The sequence below is a fragment of the Pleurodeles waltl genome, chromosome 4_1, assembly GCF_031143425.1.
Source record: "Pleurodeles waltl isolate 20211129_DDA chromosome 4_1, aPleWal1.hap1.20221129, whole genome shotgun sequence".
Classification (NCBI taxonomy): Eukaryota; Metazoa; Chordata; class Amphibia; order Caudata; family Salamandridae; genus Pleurodeles; species Pleurodeles waltl.
In genome coordinates this window covers 828,502,762-828,522,441 of record NC_090442.1, presented here as the reverse complement: position 1 = coordinate 828,522,441, position 19,680 = coordinate 828,502,762, and positions in this window count along the sequence as shown.

The window sequence follows — 19,680 nt, the reverse complement described above, 5'->3', positions numbered from 1 at the left end:
CAGAGTAACCCGTCCACTGAAATCTAAATTAGGCCCTTAGTCAATTAGTCAATGAGCTGTAATCTCTATCAACACAGAAATGTAGCATCATTAGAAACAATTGTCACATTCTGGAGATAGGTGAAGTACTGGTTCTAAAGCCAGGTTTTGTTTTCAGAAGGACCAAGAACTTGAAAGTTGGATTGGCTATACCAGTCCAGTCACCACAGAGCCTGAAGTAAAAACTTTATGGGAACTGCCTCTCTCCTCTCCCTGCCTCAATGTTTGCAACATAACTGAGCACAGCAAAGGAGTGACCTTACGAAATGAAAAACAAACCTCGTACCAAAGTGACTTCACAAACTGCATCATTTATTTTGTTGTTTATAGATTGCAATGCCCCTTGAGGTTTATTCTACATCGGATTGCCAATGTGTAAAATAAAATTATGCATGGAAGTGCACATCAGCGCTCTTACAAATGAGGAAATAACTACTAAACTTGTAGGACATTTCAGTCCCCACAGTCCTACAGATTTAAAGTGGACTGTGTTGGAACACTTTAACCCTAAGTTGCATGCAATGTAGCAGATCCTCACAATTAAGCAGATCTTTTCTGAGCCTGCAAAAAGACGAGGACTCAATGAACTAATAGAATGGAACTGACTGCCATTGCCATAGTTATGTCTAATATCTCCATTTAGTGTCACAGCTAAATTAGCCCAATCTTCCCCTACCTCCTTTTGCTAACCAAAAACCACACTGTGCTCTGTGCTTTGTAATTTGTATATATATATATTTCAACATCAATCATTACATGACATGCGGCAAACGACATTTACCAGCTTCTCGCTGCAGGGATGACGCCGGCACCATCCATCAGTTCGAAAGGTATCTTTCTTATTTTCTTATTTCATGTGAAGTACGAAGTGAAAAGTGCTATCCAAACAATTATGGCAACGTGTTTCGACCTGAGCCTTCGACTGGCGATAGAGTTGTATGTGATGTCAGTGTATTTAAATCATGTGATCACCCATCATTCACCAATTAAAAAACACTTGTCATTATTTATCGCTTACTGATGTTATTATCTATTTTGAACCCGTCATTGATCATTTTTAAACAAAAAGTAAAAGTTAGATGTTTCCTACTGAATATTTTCAGGTACTCTATTTTTAGATAATCCTAAGCATTTTCCCCCTTTAAATACTTCAATACTTAATTAAATCCATATTCCTTATATTTCTTTGAGCCCTTAAGAAGTTACACTTACGAAGGTAAAGTACCTATTTCTACATAATTTTATAACCTGTGTTATAACTTTCAGTATCTCATTCATACCATATATAACTGGAACTATTTCATCAGCAATTAATTATATTTCTAATTCTTATCCATTTGGATCATGTTGGGCTTATATCTCTCGGTAAAGTACCTTTAAAACGAGAACAAATTAATATCTATCAATTTAGTGACAGTGAAATTGAGAACCCTTTAATTTTTTCATTTTTTGCTTCAAGGTTTTTCTAACCCCCTCAGCAATTCAGAGTGTTCATTTCTTACTAACCAAGAGTCTAAAATGTCCCTCATAATTATATTATCCAAAGGATCATTTCTAGCATATATATCACAATATCCTTCTCATATATTTTCTTATATATATTCTTGTCTCTCTCTCCCTTTGTTCTTTCTTCATTCCATTTTTCTCATATATCCACCATAATACAGATATTTTTTCTTTATGAGATATCCATTAGTTACATCTCAGGGGATGGTGAGTTTCAATTTTACTTTTATGTCTCTCACGATTCCTCCTGTCCTTTAAATACTGTTTCTTTATTCTCAATCTTTTGTCTTTCATAAATGTCTATGTAACTCTGCATCCATGTTCAGCCCCCACAGCATCTCGCTTCCAATAAGAATGATCCATTTCGATTCCATTCTCCTTAGTTTCTGTTCCCGATCTCCTCCTCTGTCATTCTGTTTTATATGTTGAATGCCATAGTATTTTAGATCTTTTTGTTCACCTTGATGCTGCTCCCATATATGGTTTGCTATTGAATATGTTAAATCTTGATTATTAATTGCCCTAATGTGTTGCAGTATTCGTAATTTCAGTTTGTTCACTGCCCTGCCCAAATATTTTTAGCTGCAGACACATTCCAATACATAAATCACATATGGGGTTTCACAGTCTATTCTTTCCATAATTTTAATTGTTCTTCCATCAAATATTGTAAACTGCGTCAGATTTTTCCTCTAGGTGCATGCTTTACATTTTTTGCATTTCCAAAAACCCTGTTGATTATTGGTCAAACAATTTGAAACATTTTTCTTTTGTGGGATCATATAGCTACTTGTTAAATGATCACCCAATGTTGGTGCTCTTATATATGTAATCGACGGATGGTTGGGTAAAGATTTGGACAATGTTTCATCCAATAATAGCAGTTTCCAATTGTCTTTTAAAAGTTCTTTTATCATTTGACTACCTGCACCAAAACGCATGATATATTGTATATCATTTGTTTTTGAGTCATGGTTTTTCATTCTGGGAATCAATAATTCATCTCTTTTACTTTGCATTGCTCTTTTCAGTGCATCATTTAAGACTGGGTTCGGATATCCTCTTTTGTAAAATCTTCCATACATATCATCCATTTGGGTTTTCAATTCTATTTCCTCTGTGCAATTGCGTTTTACTCTTAGGAATTCTCCATATGGTACACTCCATTTCAAAGCCTTTGGATGTCCACTGTTTGCATGTAACAGGCTATTTGCACCTGTTGGTTTTCTGTGCATTTTTGTGCAAACTCTTCCATTTTTAATATAAACACCAATGTCTAGGTAATGGATCTCCATATCACTTATTTCATGTGTGAACTTCAGCTTTGGGGATTGTCATTTAAAGATGTTATAAATTGCATCAAGGGCTCTTTCTCCCCTTCCCATATAAGGAAGAGATCATTGATGTATCGTACCCACAAAATAACATGATTTTACATTTCTTGATTATTCTCTTGCCACACCACCTGTGATTCCTACATGCCCATCAGCAGGTTTGCATATGTTGGTGCAAAAGAAGTCCCCATAGCTGTTCCTTGTTCTTGTAGGTAATACTTCCCATCAAACAGAAAAGTATTGTGGGTCAGACAGTACTGCAACATTTCCATTAGCATTTCTGAATGTTCCAACAGGCTGACAGATCTTGATCTTACAAAATATCAACAGGCTGCCAGCCCATCTTTATGTTTGATTGAGGTTTAGAGAGAGACAACATAAATTGTAGCCATAATATAGTTGTGTTTCCAAGGTATGTTATTGATCCTATTCAGGAAATCTATTGAATCTCTCAAGTATGATGGGAGATTTGAGACATATGGGAACAAAAACATATCAATGAATCTTGAGGTATTTTCAAGGAATGACCCTATGGTGCTTACAATGGGACGTCCTAGAGGATTAGATTTACTTTTATTAATTTTTGGCAGAAAATATATTGTGGGAGTGACTGGATGGTCTGTTTTTAAATATTTATACTCCTCATCCTCTAGTAGTCCTTTTTTCCAACCATTTCTTTTAGTTTCTGATGATACTCCACCAGATATGATTCTATAGGATTAATCTTCAATTCACTATAGTTTTCTTTGTTACCCAATTGTTTTTTAGCCTCTTTGATATAGTCATTGCTGTTCAGCAATACAATATTTCCCCCTTTTTCTGATGGTTTGATAACAATTGTGTTGTCCTTTCGTAGATCCTTCAATACACTCCAATCTTCTTGTGTCATATTCAAATCCCCATGTCTTCTATTTTTTTTGAGAGACCCACAGCTATCTTTGTTAAACCATCTGTCATTACTTCTTGGAACACATCTATCTTATTCCCAGCTGGGAGCTGAGGACAGAAGTGTGATTTAGGTTTGTATTGACAGGAGGTTGCCACATCCGTTAGTAAGCCCAAAGCAGAACATAATTAATAATCTGATAGACTGTTCTAGGGCTGTTAGGGTTCTTAATGATCCCAAGTCTGATATTGTTAGTGGAGATATCTCTCAGGGTTTAATGATCTCTTGTTTCTTAGTTTTGGATGCAAAAATCTTTTTTAATTTTAATTTTCTGGAGAATTTGTATAGGTCAATCCTAGCTGTCGCTAGGTTCATAGATGCCATTGGACAAAAACTCAGGCCCTTATTTAATAATTTGAGGTGTTTATCTTCAAGACATTTGGAGGAAAGATTGATCACCACATTCTCATTTGTTATCATCTCTTTCACTCCTTGATTATTTCTCCTTTTTTTATATATATATACGTCAAACAAGTATTTAAACAAACAATTTACCTGCTGCAATCTAATAACAGAAAACAATTAATTTTTCATACGTTTTACTGGTTATAAGATGCAGTCTCACACATTCAATAACACATTGTGCAGTTTACAACACTAACCAACATGGCGCAAGCATATGCTGTTTGCATTTCCATAAACATATAGGCCCTCATTATGACTCCGGCGGGCGGCGGAGGCCGCCCGCCAGAATTCCGCCCTCCGTAATACCGCTCCGCGGTCAGAAGACCGCGGAAGGTATTATGAGTTTTTCCCTGGGCTGGCGGGCGGTCTCCAAAAGACCGCCCGCCAGCCCAGGGAAAAACTCCCTTCCCACGAGGATGCCGGCTCGTAATAGAGCCGGTGGAGTGGGAAGGTGCGACGGGTGCTGTTGCACCCGTCGCGTATTTCACTGTCTGCAAGGCAGACAGTGAAATACATTTTGGGGCCCTCTTACGGGGGCCCCTGCAGTGCCCATGCCGTTGGCATGGGCACAGCAGGGGCCCCCAGGGGCCCGCGACTCCCCCTCCCGCCATCCGGTTCCCGGCGGGAGAACCGCCAGGAACTGGATGGCGGGAGGGGGAGTCGGAATCCCCAAGCCGGCGCAGCAAGCTGCGCCGCCTTGGAGGATTCCTTGGGGGCAGCGGGAAACTGGCGGGAGACCGCCGGTTTCCCTTCTCTGACCGCGGCTAAGCCGATGCGGTCAGAATGCCCCGCTGGGCACCGCCGGCCTGTCGGCGGTGCCTCCGCGTCCAGCGGCCCTGGCGGTTACAAACCGCCAGGGTCGTAATGAGGGCCATATTTTTTAATTCAGGTTCAACATATGGTTCAAATTAATAGTGGTGTGGGCAACTTTACTATTCTTTTTGTAATTTATTTCAACTTTTTTCCTTACTAACACCAATAACTCTTCAGGGCAATATTTTGTTCACTGTTTTGCCCTTTCTGAGCAATTCTAATATGGGTCTTCCATTTTGCTCTCTCAAGTGATTAAGCAAGCATGTGACAATTCATCCTTACCCTCTCAGAGTTCTAGCGGCTGCTACAGTTTATGCAGCGACATGGGACTCAAGAAAAGATGCAACATTTACATGTGCATGACCCATCGACATCCTACCCCGAGGTACAGAAAATTATTTCCTGACTACATGTCTTGTTTTCCAGACTATTTGGTGGCTTTGTTACAGGTACAACTTCCAAACACTTGGGCTTTGTATTTATACCTTAGTTTGATGCACATTAGTGCCTAGGTAAAAAAAACTACTCTTTGTGGTTAATCTTTGTGCAGATTCTCTTATGCCATTTTTCTGACATTCTCGTTGGAATTGTAGGATATAAAAATAACTTTTTGAGCAGAGGAACATAGGGGCAGATTTATCAATCTTTCATGCAGTGGAACACAGGAAGCCAGTTTGCTGCGCTGTGCTGCATGAAAAAGGGAAAGGACAGGAATGCACCGTATTTAACATTATATGGCACATTCCTGTCCTTTCCTAGCACTGGCCCAATTTTGGCTGCCTTGCGCCAATGCAGGCATCCTTGCATAATGTTATAAGGTTACCTGTGTTGTAGGCAGGATTTTTTTTGTGCAGGAAGGAATGCCTTCCTGCACAAAAACAATCCTGAGAGGCATTTTCTCTTTCTATGTGTGCTGCAGAATACAGCACACATAGAAAGGGGAAAAAAGGGGGAAATAAATACGGTTTCCCTTGTTACGCCTCACCTATGGAGGAATAACATTTTGACGTATTCCCTGGTCTACCACCAATTGTATATCTGAGAATGCCCCAAAATACATGGGTGAATGAATGGGAAGACCCAGGCTCCACGCACGGAAAGCCTCGCTGCCATAGAGTAATGCAAGGCAGCAATTGTGCTGCCGTGCATTACTCTAGATTTTTCAAATGATGCAGGGCCATGCAAGGTGGCCTTGAGTAGCTTGATAAATCTGACTTAATGTTTTGCATTGCCATTGCGCCCCCCTCGAGTGGAGCAAAGGCAACCCAAAACCTTGGTAAATATGGGCCTTAGTTTTTCCCCACATCACTTAACAGGTGTACTTTCTTTAAGCTTTCTATCTGGTAATATCTTTAATGAGCAGAAGACCTAGATATCTTTCATATGAAGGCATATTTCAAAGGACCCATTCTTTTCAATGGGAGCCTCCAAAGGTCCGACATATCATTGTTAATTTTATAATGGGCTGCAAACCTTTTATCAAATGTTTATTTTACATAACGTTACTCTTTAGCCCCCATTCTCTGGCATCAAGCCTTAAGATCCTGATTGGTGAACACCAATACTACCGACACCGGTATGAGTGAATTAGGTTGAGTTAAGGTAAATATGAATTGTTCTTTCTATATCTGCTATAGGGAAATTTTACTAGCCTGTTCATGGGAGTCACCATTTTATAAACATGATTTTCTGTTTTTCTGCTTCACTTCCAGGCTTTTTTTGAGACATCCACACTAGGCTGATTTGTTCTCTGGCCCGAAGAAATTGTCATCAGTGTACGGTCAACGTAACATGTCGGCCTTTCATAACTGCTGGCTATAACATTTTCTTAGCAAGCACCAATGATGAGAAGCCCGGACAAAGTAGCCTTCAGCAGCCTTTGCACTCCTGTCACTGTACCACACAACGGAGGTCGGACTTTTTAGCATTTTTACGCTTTTTTTGTGAACTTCTCACTGCTTCCATTTGAGAGCCTATATTTTAGTAGATGGCAACAAAAAAGAAAAAATTGTTTGAAAAGATAAATAATCACCTCTTCCGCAGCAGTCTAGGCAACCAGGGATTGTTTTTTCAAGTTCCCAATTTTGGCATACTAGATTTCACCAGTCAGGGATTCCACAGGGCCCAGGAAAGTACACTCACTTATTAGAAGTTGTAGCTTTCTGAAGATGGGGCTGTTCCCCTGGATTTTATATTTCTGTGTCAGTGAAAAAGCAGCCATATAGATGACCCTCTGAGAGTAATATCCATCCCTTGGTGCAAGTGAATATCAGGAGTTCATCAGGTGTCTTTCCCCAGTGTCTTTGGCCAGTGTTAGACCTGGTATCCTTGGCTTGGTTTTCCCCCTAACCGCCTCCAATCATCCTGTTTGCTGACTTTGTTTTGCTGACCATAGGATTCTGCACACTTTACCACTGCTAACCAGTGCTGGGGTGCTTGTGCTCTCTCCTTAAAACATGGCAGAGTTCGCAATTGGCATATTTAATTCACTTGTACATCCCAGTAAATTGGCAGTACCTGTGTCCTGTAAATTAAATGCTACTAGTGGCCCTACAGCACGGATTGTGCCACCGACCTAAGTAGCACTTTTACCATTGCAGCCTGTGTGTGCAGTTTTAAGCTGCCATTTCACCCTGGAAAAATAAACCTTTTGCCACATCTAAACATTACTTTTTGATACATATGTAACCACTGGGATAGGCCCTGGACAGCCCATAGGGCTGGGTGCAATGTATTTAAAAAGTAGGACTTTAATTTTAAGTTTTACATGTCCTAGTAGTGAGAAACTCCTAAGTTTATTTTTTACTACTGCAAGGACTACCTCTTCCATGAGATAACATTGGAGTTATTTTATTATATCCAATAGGCTGTAACTTCCAAACCAAATGAGAACAGGCATTTGAGTCATGTTTGGTTTCCTTGGATTTGCAATGAAAAATGAAAATTTATGGAGAAGTTGGATTTTAAATTACAATTTTGAAAATGCCACTTTTAGAAAGTTGGCATTTTCTTGTCTTAGCCATTTGGTGCCTTTAGCCTGACTCTGGGTCACATGACTGGGTGTGGCTTTGTGTATTCCTCCCAGGCAGTGGCACACAATAGAGAGCTTAGTTGTGCCTGGATGGGCCTTCACTGGCAGGATGGGAGGGATGAGCTGGTCATAGCCCCACTTACACTAGAATATGCTGTGTACTGCCTCCACACAAAGCACTGGCTACCCCCTGTAGTTAGTCTGGAGGCAAGGCAAGGAGGGCACGGCACATGCGCACTTCAAAGACATGTCTCTTGAAGCGTCTTCTTACTTTAAGGCAGAACTGGGTATAAATATTGGACCTCAGACACTAACAATTCAGTACACTTCTGGACATGTGGATACTCCACTAGGAAGAAGGACTGCTTTGCTGGTGAAAGGACTGCCACTCTGCTGGACTGCTGCTCTGAAGAAACTACTGCCCTGCTGTGTTGACCTGTTGCCTGCTGCCCACCTGCCTGGGTGAGAAGGACTGGACCTGTCTCTGCTGAACCCAGGACTTGAGAGTGATTCCAACGTTTAGCTGGCTGGCCTCCTGACTGGAGCCTCAGGGACAGGAGGCTCTAAGAACCTGACATCTGTGAGTCTACCCTGCCAAGTGGTGCCACTCTAGTCTTGGATCTTAGTGCTCTGCAAGCCTCTGCATATCCAGGGCAACCAATGCATCTCCTCTGCTGCCCAGTGCAACCCTGAGCAGAACTAATGCATCACCTCTGCTACGTGGATCACAAAGACCCACATTGCATCACAGGCCATCACTATTCAAAGCATCCTTGGCACAGCCCTTCCCACTCCTCATTGACAGCAGCCTTGACGATGCCGGACTCCACATCACAGGCTCACAGCTCCTTTGAAATGACGCATTACGCTGGCTGCGCAGCTGACGCTGGACTTCACATCACAAGCCCTCATCAATGAGATCCTCGACAACAATGCAGGATAAAACATTGCAGCTTCCATGCATCACTTCGGTTGTGTGCCACATATTCGACGAGGACCCTCACAACACTCCGCCGCCCAGTGGGCCTTACTTGGTCCTTGTAGCCAGCCCATGCTCCACTGCGGTCGGCCTGAACTTGTGACTTTGTCCCGGTCCGGTGTGACCAGATGTCCACAGTTGCCTCTTTGTGCTTTTTGGTTCTATTTTCACTGAATTCTGCAAATTGCACATCTTTGGTTCTACTGATTGGGTTTTTGTTGCTTTGTTATTCATTAAAAGTAGCTCTACTTTTCTAATCTGGTGTATGATCTTTTGTGTGGTGTTTTTACTTTATAACTGTTGAAAGTGTTACACAAATACTTGACACATTACCTCTAAGTTAAGCCTGATAGCTCTGTGCCAAGCTACTAGAGGGTTGAGCACAGTATAATTTAGGGTTGGGGTGTGCCTCATCCGTACAAGGATTGTGGTTGATGCTTGACCAGGACTCACATCCCAACCAACCAACAACCCAATTTCTCACACCCAGTATGTCAGTGTTCTTCCTTTCTTTGGATCTTCTTTTGGGTCCAGGAATATTCTAAGAAGTTAGCGATGAGGTGTTCTTATTATGTGCACTAGCCTTTGTCTGGGGAATTCCCTACATCCACTCTTAACAGGATTTTGACCAAAACATATCCTATTTTTCCAGCACTTCTTTTTCACCTTAAAGCAAATCTTGCAAGAAACCCTCACTTAAAATGGCATGGGTCAGGTTCTCCTTTCTGGAACCACTGGGTGTCCTTCCCAATCCACCCATGGAAATGTATTTCTTAGAGTCCTCTTCCGGTGAAAAGATTTATGTCACTTGAGCTCCTATTTGATCTTCTTGTAAATATGTAGGCTGTTGACCTTTGTGGTATTCTGCTCCTCCTAATTGGTTAATTCTGGGTTCATGGTCAGTGTTTGCCATACAACAGTTTTCTTGGCTTTAGAATTGTCTTATACTCCAACAGGCAAGCATTTCAAGCTTAACTGGAATGGTAATTATGCCAATGGAAAAAGGCAGTTAGCAGAACTTGTTTAATTCAATTTGGCTGTCAGACAACACATAGGGCCTGATTGTGATCTTGGCAAAGGGGATTACTCTGTCTCAAATGTGACGGAAATCCCGTCCACCGTGTTACAAGTTCCATTATATCCTATGGAACTTGTAACACAGCAGACAGGATGTCTGTCGCATTTGTGATGGCGTAATCCCCTCCGCCAAGGTCATAATCAGGCCCGTAGTATACTTTTTCAAAGTTACTTACCCACCACACTTACCAAAACATCTATTTTCGTCAATGAGTGAGATGTTTTACATAAAGTGGAAAATAACTTTCAAACAAATGTTATTTCTATTTTCTCAAGCTGAACTATGAAAGTCAACTTTTATTCACAAATAGGCCTCTCAGATGAAAATTTAACTTTTCCAGTGCACTGAGGAACAGCCTTTGGCAACTTTACACTTGAAGACATACTTTTCTCTAATATTTAGTATATCTCACAGTTCCACATCAAGCACACTTGTGGGCTCACAGATGCCCTCAGTGTCAGACATTATTTCATAGATTATTATAAAGACAGTTTGGTCTCCCTAACAGAGTAGTTTTCTTGGCATATATTACCACAATTTATGTGAAATGCAACTAGCCATAACACAATAGTGTTTCCTCAAACTGTACATTTTAGTCAACATAAAATACAAACTGCAGTCAACATATGGCTTTTCACTTACATGCCAGTGGAGCATTTTCTCTGCCAACTTACCATGGCCTTACTGAAAGTTAAAAAAGCCAGCTGGGTGTGTCCAATTTTGCATCTTATTTTCCATGTCAGAGCACATGCACTGTGAGACTGAATGGCAGTTAGTGCTCTGCTTTCTAATACCAGCAAACATAAGTCAATAAACGCAAGAAACCTAGGTAAATCATGCAAAAAGATGAATTGCAACACCCTTATGAAAGATGTCAGATACTTAGGGCTTAGTCATAAAGTGCACTTTGTGGTATGTTTAATTGTAATACAATAGTACTATTCAGATCTCTGCACACATAGGTACATGTTATACATGTGAGGTGAACTGGGGAAGTAGCTGAAAAATGGGTAATACTTACTATGAAAGGGGAGGTATCTGGAGAGGGACAAGGAGGGATTTAAGGAGGGGGAGGGGATTTACAAAGGGACTTGCAAATACAAACACCCACCTCCACAAAATGTAAACCCATTGTTATTCACAAACTGCTCTTCTAAATTTACTACAGCCAAAATGGACCCTAAACAGTAGAAAGTGTTTTCTAGGGCATCCTTGGACTAGATCCAGTACCACACATGGCCACTCTCAGGTATTGCAACACACTCTTATAGAACATAAAGGAGACAGGGACTTAAAATAACACCCAATAAGAAATAAAGTTAAATAGAATAAATTATTTCTACTTTAAATTTGCACACACACACACACACATACACACACACACATACACACACACACAAACACACATACAGAGACACACACACACACAAACATGATTTTTTTTACTGTGGAGTTATAGTCAATTTAACGTGTTTGATTAAATAAATTAATATTTACATTTTAATTTTAAAATAATTCAAACATTTAAACCCTTAGTAAAAAAAAAAATGTGTATTTAAATAAACAAATATGTTTTAATACAAAATACTGAATATTAGTTTAATATTAATATGATAATGAGGGGAATATTCTAAATTACTTTTCATTTTTATTTTACATTAAAATATATTAAATATTTGTTTTAATAACTATTCAAATTGTATTATTTTTCCTATACTTTACAATAGGGAGATCTCTGTTCCGGTCTACATTTGAACAGTTCCTAAGAGAAATGTATAGACTGTTGTAACAGGCTCCACACCAGGATTTGAGTGGGTAGAGACATGAAAGTCTGAAATTTACAATTGGAAATTGACAATAGCAAAAAAGTGTACAGTTACTCCTAGGTGCAGTAGTAAGTTTACAAGCGTGTAAATTTGCACATGGAAATTGACCCTTGTGAATTAGCCTCTATGTACCTAATCAAAAACATATTCACAGTTTTGCCTTTACCAATAGCATACTAAGGGCCATATGTACAAAAGCTTTTTCCCATAGACACAGAATGGGTAAAATCCTTTCGTACATCTGGCCCTAAGTTATCACTTGACATATATTCACTCTTCCAATAAACATCACTTCCACAATACACTCCAACTTGTTGTCAGATACTTCCAGGTCCCTTCACAATAAATCTAAATTACAGAGGTAGTTTCTGGAGCTATTTCTAGTATACATGCTCTTCGGCTGTTGGCATCTGTCTTTCTCTGGAACTCCAGTTCTTTCTCTAGAAGCGCACCAAGTCAATGCTATGGTAGCAGAATATTGTTATGAGAATATTACTTGAAATAAATATTGTTTTCTAAATATTGTTTACAAAAATGATGTCTAATAGAAAGTATAAACCCAATGGCGTGACACTTTTGTGCATAGTATTCAGGACAAAATATTTATGTCATTTGACATTTTTGTAGCACTATTGTGATATATAAATCTGCCTTCGAGCTCAAAACATTTCCTTTTTCTGTACAGAGGTATATTTGGTGGAAGGTGCCACTCTTTACCAGAGCTTGGCTCAGAAATTGTGGGACTAATGTGTATTTGAAGAATGAGCAAATCTGAAACTTTTCAGTTTCTGGATGGTGTAAGGAGTTTGTGGCTGTGAGTTTTGGACTCCGAGGGAGACTTTCCCTATCTTTTTGCTAGAAGTCCCTTTAACAATGGAGATATTGTAATTTGCAAACAATTTTTAACAAGCTGACCAACCTTCTTGCCTTTCTTGCACTGCCAGCTATCATTTCACATAAAAAGGTGTTCACAATGATTGCTCCTTAGGACCAAGCTCACACCTAACTGCAAGATGAATTCTGCCACATAACATTTTATGGCTGAGTGGTACACTTTATCATCCACTGAGTGACAGTATTGAATTGGTAATGGAAGATCTCCACTAATTCATTTGTATGTTGTGTGGAAAGCATAATTTTGCTATCAGATGTATAGGAAACAAGAAGCACTGGCAAAGCTAGTTGGGTGGATTTGCATTATGATTCCACACTAATATATAGAAAGTCTGCTGCAGAGAAAAAAAAACCTAAACAAAAATAATTGCTTCACTAGTATACTCCATCTAGGAGAAAAATAATTTAATGCATGATGATTAGGTGCACGTTTCAGATGTAAAATAGTCCATGATGCATTCCAATTCAAGCACTCCGTGGGAGATGGGATGATGCACAAGGCAGACAATAATAGGAGGGCAGAGAGAAATACAGTGCAGGACAGAGTCAAAGCCCACACTAAGGGGCATATTTACAAGAAAGTGGTGCACCAGCTATTATGCAGCACTTTCTTGTTTCCCCCTGCACCCCCTAACGTCAACACAGTAGCACCGTATTTACAATACAGCACACCATTGCGCACGTTAGCACAATAGCATCAAAAATGTTTATGCTAATGTGGCGCATTAGTTGACTAGCATCAAAAATTATGGCGCTAGCCCAGCAATGAGTGTGGAGGCCCATTGGAACCAATGAATGTGTCACTCAGGCATTAAAATTGACGGAAAAAATGGCACAGTGAAATCTCGTAAATTTCACTGCCACATTTTTCAGGGCCTCCTAACAGTGGAACGCCCCCCTTGCACAGGCATAATGTGGCACAAGGGGGTTACAAAGTGGCGGAATGCTTGCCTTGCACCGATTTGTAAATCTGGTGCAGCGAAAAGGCATCTTTGATGCCGCCTCAGTGTTAAAAATAATGATGCTACAGCGGCACAAGGAGGCCCTAGGGGCTTGTAAATATGCCCCGAAGTATATTGTGAAGAATTGGTAACAATAGGTATTACAGGCGGTTGATCTATCAAGACAGAGCGCTTTTTGTTGACAGGACACTGTCTTAACTCTATGTTAAAAACAATTTCTGAAATATAACATCAAGGTTTTTCTAACCCCCAGATAAACTTAAATGTTATTTAATACAATCACTTCCGGAGTCTTTCTTCAGCTGCGGAATTTCTTTGCTAATATCTGTTGTTCAGACATAAACCGCCATAAACTTTATTTTGGAAGAACAAGCAGAGCGTGTTTCTCTGGATTAAAAAATTATCAGAAACAAGATAAATGGAAAAGAAATGCCTTGACTTCTCGATGGGAATTGAAGCCTGCAAAGAAACCAGGAAGGGGCGATAGATCTCCACGACAGGCAAGCAATGATAACCGTAAAAGATATACCTGCATCAAGGATAGCCTCACAATTCATGGCTCTGGCATGGGCCCAGATCTTTATTCGTACTTCTTAAACATGACCTGTGTCAAAGCATCTCCAACATCTTTTTTATATTGGAAATAACTGTAACTAAGGGTAGGTGTGAATGGAATTTAGACGGGATTGTTAGTAATCTTTCACCTGCGCTGCTTTTATGCAGAGATCTCTGCAGGTATTCAACACGGGAAACTTGAATTTGTAAGAGATCCGCAGCAGGACGAGATCTACGGAATATAGACTGCTCAGAGAAGTGCACACTGTCGTACCCATAAACACAACCTGCCAACTCTCAGCTATAAAACCGCATTTGCTTCGTTGCCCTTTAGAATCCGTGGCCTTCCCAGCCTCTTCATCACCGCTGCCTGACAATAATGTAGACTGTGTGACAGCTATTGTCAACGTGTTACGTGCCTATTGATTTAAACACACTCCAAAATCTAAGTAAGCACTTTTGTCCAGAAAACATTCAGCTATATACTTGTCCTTTAAATAAGGACCATTTTTCTTCATATCAATAGCTCAAAATTAAATGCAAGTTGTTGCAAAAGACTTCTATTTAAGCACCATACCGAAGAGGAAGTTCTTGGAAGTGTCTCGATTTATCAACAGTGAACATTTAATATGATATTATTTAATATTATGGAGCCTTTCCACGATACTTTAATAATACTCTTCATGCTATTCATAACCAAAACTATACTATTGTGGCACTGCAAGGCTTTGATGTGAAGGATGGAGTGCTTGCACTCAGCAGTTTAAAGGCATGCCAGCTCGTTCCTGGTGGAATATAAACTGCAGGAGTAACCTGTGCTTGGTTCAGCCTTGAAACTCTCCTTGCATTGGGTCAAAGACATTGAAAGGTAGAAAGGAACGGGTGTGGCATACCTGAAAACGGGTGCGCATAGGCTGGGACGTAGTTATCAATAGTGCAGCAGGTGCAGTGGCAACGGGGCCCAGGCAATTTACTATCCAGCCAGTGGACGGTGGCCCATCTAACTTGCTTGCACTAGAGTTCTTCACACCCTTGCTAGTTGTTACGCCATTGAGTGTATGGGCCTTATCCAATGACAAACATGTCAGAAGAAAACCCATCAATAATGAAACTCTGTGGCCCAATCATTGAGTGGAACTAGGAGTGGGAGATGAAAGGTATTTGAGTTGATAGAAGAAGAGCTTTCCCTGTATAGAGTGAGTGTATGAATGAAAAAATCATACAAACTATTATTAGAGATATACTGATTTTGGACACCACACATGAAAAATTCATTAATATAGTCTCGTCAATTTCAGCTCCATCAGTCTTCACACCTTCAGGATATTCCTGATTTAAAAAACATGCTGAAAAGAGGCAGGACATCTACTCCCATGAGGTTAATTCTATATTTGGAGCAAAATTCGAACTTTTTTGAAATGCTGAAGAAAATCCAGGAGTACTCCTGGATAGTAACTTATGTGAATGGAACATTTCTACATATCCCCTTTTAGTTATGGAAAAAGGGAATTGTTAGACAAGGGCTCTCTGGTTGGCAGTCAGTTTGCAATCTGTCCAAGCAGGGACCCTCACTCTAATCAGGGCAAAGGGGATACACACTTAAGATAACTCCTGCTCACCCCCTTGGTAGCTTGGCTCAAGCAGTCAGGCTTATCTGAAGGGCAATGTGTAAAGTAGTTGTACCAAACACACAGTAATACAGTGAAAACATTACAACATGGACACCACACCAGTTTAGAAAAATAGGGAATATTTATCTAAATCAAACAAGACCAACACAACAAAACTCCAACATACACAACTCAAGATATGAATTTTCAAAAGTATAAGAGTCTCACTCCATAGAAAACAATAGAAACGTTGATTTTACATAAAGTACCAGGTTTGCATCAAAAATAAAGTGGCACAGGTGAGCGTGCATCAGAAAAGTCAGTGATGCGTTGATTCCTTACTCACAAGTGAGGCCGTGTGTATTTTCTTCTCCGGTCGGGTCTGCGATGAGTCATTTTTCTCTCCTGCAAGAGAGCGATGTGTCGGTTCCTGCGTCGGTTTCCGGACAGGACCTCAAATTCGCGCAGGCTTTAATTGATTTTTGACACCCAGCGATGTTGCGTGAGAAATCCGGCCACATGGTGTTGGAAAACAGCGCTGGGTGGAGTTTGCATCATTATCAGCAGCCACAAACGGGTGCTGCGTTGTTTCTTCAGCCGCGATTCATCGATCTCCCAGCTGCTGAGAAGGTGAAGCGTTGATTTTAGCCAGGAAGCGGCTGGCGCGTTGTTTTTCAGCTGCATTGCAGGTGGTATGTCAAAATATTCCCCGCACAGTGTTCTGGGCATGGATTTTAGTCCTTGTTCTGCCAATGTCAACTCTCAAGGGCCCAAGGACTGGACAGGGCACCACTTGTCAGGGCAGGAGTCTCAGCAGAGTGTCCAGGTGCTGGCAGAGGAAGTCTTTGATGGCCCTGAGACTTCAAAACAGGAGGCAAGCTCAGTCGAAGGCCTTGGAGATTCTTCACAAGGAGGAATATACCACAAAGTCCAGTCTTTGTCCTCTTTCATGCAGAAGCAGCAATTGCAGGGCAACCCAGCAAAGCAAAGTCACAGGTAAAGGGGCAGTACTCCTCCTCCAGCTCTTCAGCTCTTCTCTTTGGCAAACGTTCCTCTTGATTCCAGAACTAATCTGAAAATCTGGGGTTTTGGGCCTATTACCTATACCCTTTCTGCCTGTGAAATAGACACATTTCAAAGGAAAGTCTCTGTTGGTCACAAGAGCCTACCTTCAAGACTGCAATGTGTGAGGGGAGGCACAGCCCATTCAGGTGTAAGTGACCACTCCTCCCTCTACTCTAGCTCAGATGGCCCATCAGCATATGTAGGCTACACCCCAGCTCCCTTTGTGTCACTGTCTAGAGGGGATTCACAAACAGCCCAACTGTCAGTCTGACCCAGACAGGGAATACACAGGCATGCAGAGCCACAGAATGGTTAAAGCAAGAATTTGTCCACGTTCTAAAAGTGGCATTTTCAAACTGTCAATTTAAAAAACAACTTTACCAAAAGATGTATTTTTACTGTAAGTTGTGAGTTCAGAGACACCAAACTCCACATTTCCATCTACTCCCAAAAGGGTACTGCACTTAAGAGACATTTAAAGGCAGACCCCATGTTAACCTCTGAGAAAGAAAGGCCTTGCAACAGTGAAAACCAAATTTGGCAGTTTTGCACAGTTAGGACATGTAAAACACATCAGTACATGTCACACTTTTAACATACACTGCACCCTGCCCATGGGGCTACCTAGGCCTACCTTAAGGGTGCCATACATGTATAAAAGGAAAGGGTTGGGCCTGGCAAGTGGCTACACTTGTCAGATCTAATTGGCAGGTTAAAACTGCACACACAGACACTGCAGTGACAGGTCTGAGCCATGTTTACAAAGCTACTCATGTGGGTGGCACAACTAGTGCTGCAGGCCCACCAGTAGCATTTGATTGACAGGCCACACCTCTAGTGCATTTTACTAGGAACTTACTAGTAAATCAGATATGCCAATCAGGGATAAACCAATCACCAATACAATTTACACAGTGAGCATATGCATTTTAGCCCTGGTTAGCAGGGGTAAAGTGCCAAGAGTACCAAAAACATCAAAAACAGAGTCCAGCACACAGTCAAAACATGGGAAGCAGAGGCAAAAATGACAGGGGAGATCACACCAAGGATGCCAGGTCTAACAGGAATCATACATCATTTTGTTTCTTTTTTTCACCATCAGATAAATATTTTTCTCTATAGGGAAACCCCTTCTTCTATATGTCCATAAAGACTAAAATCCCAGCAGTTCCGGCTCTTTGAGGCAACAACCACATTTTGCTTTTGCCATTCATGTGTTTTACATGCCTCAGTAGTACACAGGAGCACAAGATGCACGATTTGCTTGATCAACTTAAAAAGTTGCTGATGATGGATGTGATTAGAATCAGAGGACTTGACTGCTGGGTAGACCCACCTTTGACTGGTAATTCAGACTATGGTAAAAGTGATTTAAAATGGAGTTATAAGCACACTTCTCCTGGCTCTATTACGGTGTTATTATTTTCCAGCTCTGCAGTACTCACTTCAGAAACCTCAGAAAGATGAACAGTGTTAGACATGTGGTTTCTGTTTGGTAGAGGTGTGAACCTGTGCAAGCAGGAACCACAATCCTAGTCAGTTTAAGTCACAAACACAGCCTAAATTAACCTGTGCTCACTCCCTTGTAGCTTGGTACAGAGCAACCAGGCTTAATTTAAGAGGCAATTTGTACATCACTTCAAACGGTAAAACAGTGATAACACCACACAAAAAGATACCACATCTGGTTGGAAAACTAAAACTTAAATTATTGAACACAATGACACCAAAATGACAAAAATTACATAAGAAGAACCAGAGTTAAGATTTTTTAAAGAATAAATGGAAATGTAGTGCTTAAAAGCATAAAGCACCAACTGGGGCTATCTGGCTGCACTAGACCAGGCCAAAGTTCAGGTGGACGGTGATGGAGAACGGGTTGGAATCAGGGACCAGCCTTGGCCCACTGAAAAGTACCCTGTATGCATTAAGGGAGATGCGATTAGCACAGGAGGCAATGCATCATTGTCAATCCTTAGGATGTAGAAAATGCATCAATTCTGAGCCATGCATCGGAAATGGAGATGATTCATCATCAGTGATGAGATCCTCTCAATCCTTGCAACAGCGATGATGTGTCGATGGAGATGCGCTGGTTCTGAGTGGCACAATGACACAGAAACATGGATTCTTGCTAGAGCAGCACTTTATACCCACTTCCAAGGACCTAGAACTGGATTGGCACCACTTGGCAGGGCAAGACTTACAGATTAAAGGGTCCAGGTGCTGTAGCAGATGAGATGGCAGTCTTGTATGTCCTTGTGTCTCCAGAAAACAGGAGACCAGTCAGCTGGCTCTTCAAGTCACTCTGGGTGTAGGGTTCAGGTGATGTGGGGCCAGTTCTTCTCACCCAGGCACGGAGGGCAACAGGCAGCAGGTCAGCACAGCAAAAAAGCAGTTCTTCCAGAGCATCTGTCCAGCAGAGTGGCAGTCCTTCAGCAGTACAGCACACCTTCTTTTTGGCAGAATATTGACAGGTCCAGAAGTGTACTGAAGTGATAGGGTCTGAGGTCCAGTTCTCATACCCAGTGGTGCCTTTGAAATGGAGGAGGCTTCAAAGGAGACTTTGAAATGCACAGAGGCATTCCCTTCCTCCCCTAGCCCCAGACTCACTACAGTGGGTATGCAGCCCTTTGT